This window comes from Tachypleus tridentatus, chromosome 3 (genome assembly GCF_004210375.1).
Source record: "Tachypleus tridentatus isolate NWPU-2018 chromosome 3, ASM421037v1, whole genome shotgun sequence".
NCBI lineage: Eukaryota > Metazoa > Arthropoda > Merostomata > Xiphosura > Limulidae > Tachypleus > Tachypleus tridentatus.
Window position 1 is genome coordinate 3681130 of NC_134827.1, and position 5370 is coordinate 3686499.

The 5370-nt window shown below is 30.2% G+C and overlaps 1 pseudogene; it reads right to left on the reverse strand.

Moving 5' to 3' along the window:
- Window positions 1-395: 395 nt before the first annotated feature.
- Window positions 396-4459, reverse strand: LOC143247907 (RNA-binding protein Pasilla-like; annotated as a pseudogene).
- Between the last annotated feature and the right edge of the window lie 911 nt (window positions 4460-5370).

Genomic DNA, 5370 nt, shown 5'->3' on the forward strand with positions numbered 1-5370 from the left:
ACATATATGCATGCATGTGTGTGTGTGTGTGTGTGTGCACCACTCATATTATTTTATATTTATTGCAGACTAAAACTAACAAGAAAAGTTTTAAGTCACCACAAATAATTGTTGTATGTTATAAAAATAAGTTGTATTAATGACTGCAATATACAAAAATCACAAGTTCGCACTGACTACACTGTCAAACAGGCCTAATACTAATATTACAGCTAGTTAAACCTACAAAACATAACTAAAACAGTTTTTAAACACAGTGTTAACACTTGTGTGTTTTATATTACTAGCGTATTCACTTCCATGGCTGCAATAAATGTTGCATTCGACATAGTATAGTTTGTGATAGGGTTTATGGTAAAATGAAAAACTAATAAAACTGTAACACAACAGTATCATTAATGTATGGCTACAAAAGAGTTTTGACAAGCTCTTTTGGCTTTTTCTCCAGTTATTTGTTGTTCCATGAGATAATGGGCAGTACTGACAGCAGTTGAAGGGCCAGTTATTGTTACAATATGATTACGTGTTCCAGGTGCAAATATGCCTTTTTTGCTCCACTTAGTCACTGGATTTCCAGAACTTTCATCCTGGACCTAAAATGCCATTTACAATATTCTCACCAACATCAACTTCTATTTTTGCTGTTTTACTCTAATAATCACTTGGAGATGGGCTTTTATACACTGAAGTAGGACCAGAGTTAAAACATGTTTCAAGTCCAAATGAGTTGTTGTTAACTGGCAAACTAGGAGCATAAGGTGATCCCAAGAAACGAGAACTATGTCGAAATGAATCACATTGAAATCTGTCACTGGATCTATTAACTGTAGGAAATGAAAATCCAGGAACCATGCCAATACTTAACATACTTGTACTCATGTTTCCACTTAGTGGTCCAAATGTATTAGAATGTCCACTTGCTGGACCTGAAGTCGCTATTGAGCTACAAGAGATGTCTATTCCTGGTACACATGTACAAGATGTAAGCATACTACTTTGGTTGGATATACCTCCAGGAGGGGCAGGACAAGTCCTGGGAGCAGAGGAACCCAATCCCATGCCTATACCATTCATTATTGTAGCACCATTTATGTTATTTAAAAACTGACCTAAACCTAATCCTAGTACCCTATAATTTGCAAATGTTCACTGCAGCTGTATTGTAATCTCAGTTGTAGCTTGTTCGGAGTATCCATTTCCTTGTATCATGTATTTAATGTTTTCAATTATCAGTGAAGCACTGCTGTTAGAAATGTCATGTGTCCCTGTGCTTAAGCCTGTTGAAATGGCATCATACTTGCAGGAGTTGCTGTTCCCTGAGGACTTCCAAAATTATTGTTTATTGATGGACTCAAACTACTTAGGCTTCCATTTGAGATATAACTTGTGTTATTGTTATTAAGTCCATTTCCCTTGGCCTCCATTTGAAAAAGCATATGGCAAACCTGTATGATTAAAATTGGCTACTGGACTAGAAACTTCTGCATAACTAACATTAAGACAACTGCCACTTTGAGGATTTTTTGCAATTTTGGCTAATATTAACTTGCAAGTTATCTTGTTGTTTTCCATTTCTCCTATCCCTGTTATGTACCTCTCAGCTAAGGCATGGTCACGAGATTTTTGGGATATCTGAACATATGCACCATTCTCTTCTTTTATTTGTTTGATATAGCTTCCACCTTTACCAATAATCATTCCTGCAGTACTGTTAGGAACTAATATTTTTACCTAAAATTTACAGAATAAAAAATATTCAATAACATATTTCTTTTTGAAAAATAATTAGTATTTTTAGTCAAAAAATAAAACATGATGAAGAAAAAATAATAAGCATTTTGATTACAATAGCAAAAAACAAATATAAAAGACATTGCCAACAAACTGCCATAAATGGAAAAAGAAGAGTAATGGGTATTCATAAATACCTACCGAAAAAGTTGTAAAAAGCTACCTAACACCATAAAAAATGCATAAAAGAAGTAATGGCATTCTATGTTTTACATCAGAATTGTTGGATTAGTAATTCTGAATATAACATGAAAACAGAATGCCAGTAGTGTAATATATATAACATAAAAACTGTGTCTGTCTGTCTGTATGTGCATTATTTAATCATTCCTAGGTCAATCTTAAACTCTGCAAAATCATTGTTTTGAACAAGAGGCATGTTAATGATGGTTAAACATTCCATCCACCACACGATTATTGCTGTTATTGAGTATTTATTATTTTTTTATTTTACATAAGTTAACATCAATTACATTCACAGATGGTTCCATGTCCTTACACACACACAAACATAAATTAAACTTTCTGTAAAACAATGTATGCAGTGTGTGTGCGTGTGCATGGAGATAGGGCATACAAATGTCTTGTATATCTCAGCGTGTGCACTAATAATCTTTTTAGAGGAATGTAGTGAAAAAAAATGGCCACCACTATTGGAATACTATATGAACTCAGCTAGTTTCTATTTCTAACAACCATCATAAGACTGATATGAAAGGCCACTTCCTGTTTTGACCCATAAGACATTTCTGTGGTCAATGACAGTCAATTAATTAATAATGTGAAATACTATGGAAAGACTTTATGAGACTGGTATTGAAAGTGTATAACAAAAAGCACCCCCTACTGGCACTGTCTTTGTTGCTACTTCTTCCTAGATTTCTGCAAGATTTATACCCATGTATTAAATGGTATACTGAAATTAAAAATCCATTTAAAAAAATTATTATAATAGGACCGAATATATTTTGATATTTGTAACTATCTGAAATTCTCTTACTTGTTTCTCTTGTTCAGCTGGTTGTTGTGGTCAAAATCAACTGATATTTTTGCATTAGGATCTGGTTTTTATCTAATAAATTCATGTATCCCAGTGATGCCTTCTAGACTGCCAGTAATGAAACATACCCTTTCTGTCGTATCTAGTTTTACAAAATAGTTTGCTTTAAGTGCATAATGTTAATCAGTTGATAATGTTAATCATATTATTTTTGCAATTACATAATGACTATTGTACTTTTAAAGAATAAACAGTAACTTTTGGCACACCTTATTCTTACAATTTCATTAGAAATTCATTTCTTTTTTAACCATAGAATGCCAGCACAATTAGTTTGGTATACAGATTTAACTTGTATGGGATCATAGTGACTACACACTGGCATTATAAGATGGAAATTTTAAAGACCTTTAAGAATATTAAATGACCCATAAACTTGGGTAATGAGCACAACAATAGTTTCCTATAATATGATGATAATAATATAATATAATATAGATGATGATATCTGATGCATTCTAAAAGATAACATTTGCTTGAATTCATCTATTCATGCATTTTAAATGATGAGCAAATAAGTCTCTTTCTGCTCACATATATTTTCTTAAAGGTTGAGGCATTAAAAATGCTGTTATGGACTATTACAGACATTTTTTTTAAGAATTGCACAGGTTTTAAATGTTAAGATTCTAAAAACAGTTTTAATGTTTGCTAGGAGTCATGTAAATTCTTTCTATGATTTTCAATAAATATTCATTGAAGTCTTTGTGACCAGTTTCTTACCCCCACATCTTCGTTTTTTACATTTGCTTATAAAATCGTTTGAGAAAAGTTTGCAAAACATTTAATCACAATTGTCTAGTTACTTGCTGTACTCTTGTAGCAGAAGGAAAAGTCAACTGTAAAGGTCTTTGTATCAATTAATGTTTTAATTAAAAGACATTTTTACATGTGTTAAATTTAATACACTAACTGAAAACAAAGTTACATGAATTTAGATCAATTTGTGTCTCTTAACAAATGTTTGTAATAGCATTATTGTTAAAGGCTTATACATTAAATGGAATTTACCTTACTTTTCTGCATCAAGAGAAACTTTATATATTAAATGTTCATGTTATATATTACTAAAAAAAGACATAAATCTATAATGTACATTCTACAATCTTACATTAACTAACAGTATTATAACTTTTTCTCCTATGTTTATAAATATTATTTAACAATATTCATTAATAAATAATTCATGATATCAGAAAAATGCATAGGTTTAAGAAATCTTGATACAAAATGATAAAAACTATAATTATAGGGCTTTCAAAAATGCTCATGTTTTACAGTTGTTATCACTTCATTAACGAATAAGATAAATGTCATGCTACATATCTGTTAGTTAATAGAAGAACTGACCAGATAAAAGATTGGTAATTATGAATTTTAATACATCTTATCATTTTTACAAAAAATATTTTTTATTTTATAAGTAGATGGTTTCATAGGGATGAACAAACCTGAATAAAAGTCATTGGCTTTTGACATCTTAATATGTGCACTTGTTTCCTACTGTAGTTGAGCAATTGTTTCTCCACCTTTCCCAATGTTGGCTCTGACTGCCACCGAAGGGAAAAGAATTTTGAAATGGTACGCTCCATTGGCTAGAGAAAAGATTAATAAAGAAACTCTGTCTTCATATAATTACATGTATCAGTCATCATATCTCAACAAAATAAAAGAAAAAATATTTTTTAAATTGTCCACTTCAGTAGCTTTATAAATAAAATCTTATATTGTTTAATTCAAAAGTTTTAAAGTAATTTATGAAGACTATAGCTAATTTTTAACTGTGCATTGGACATTGTTTTTAAAAATAGAGCTGAGGAATTAGTGGAATTTGATAACCAATTAATAGTTGGACTGCTTAATTGAGTCCATTCAATTTACTGATTATCATCAAAAAACTTGGATTGCTGAAATTTTAGTAATCAGAGAAATTAATTTAAATTAATATATTATTTTACTCTAATAAATCATCATATAAATTAATCAAGTTAACTGCTCAGATTTAATTAAAAACTGACACTAATTAGTCCAGAATCTTTGGAGCTATTGATTTACAATAATTTATGTCAATCTGGTAAAACTGAATAGAAGAAGCTTTTTCACAAAATTTTATACAAAATTTCAAACTGTGAATTGTACCAGAGAAAATCAAATATTAATTAGAAATAAAAAATATTAAATCTCATTTTTACAAAATTTGAGTACAATTGTGAAATTCTCAGGTACACTGATTTCATGGAGGAAAGTATAGTAACTTTTCAAACATAAAGTATATTAATAAAAAATTCACAATGTAATAAAATACTTTACCTACTGGCATAACATCAGGCATAAAAAATGCATGAATCTGACAATAACAGATATGCTCACTATATGTTGAATAATTGAAATTATTAAAAAACTCAAAATTGCGAAGAATGATACACAAATTCATATCATCCTGTCACTCCCTTTAAGGAAAAAAAAACCACAAAGAACACTTGTATCAACAAGGTGATTGACTAAGAAATAAGATCAAC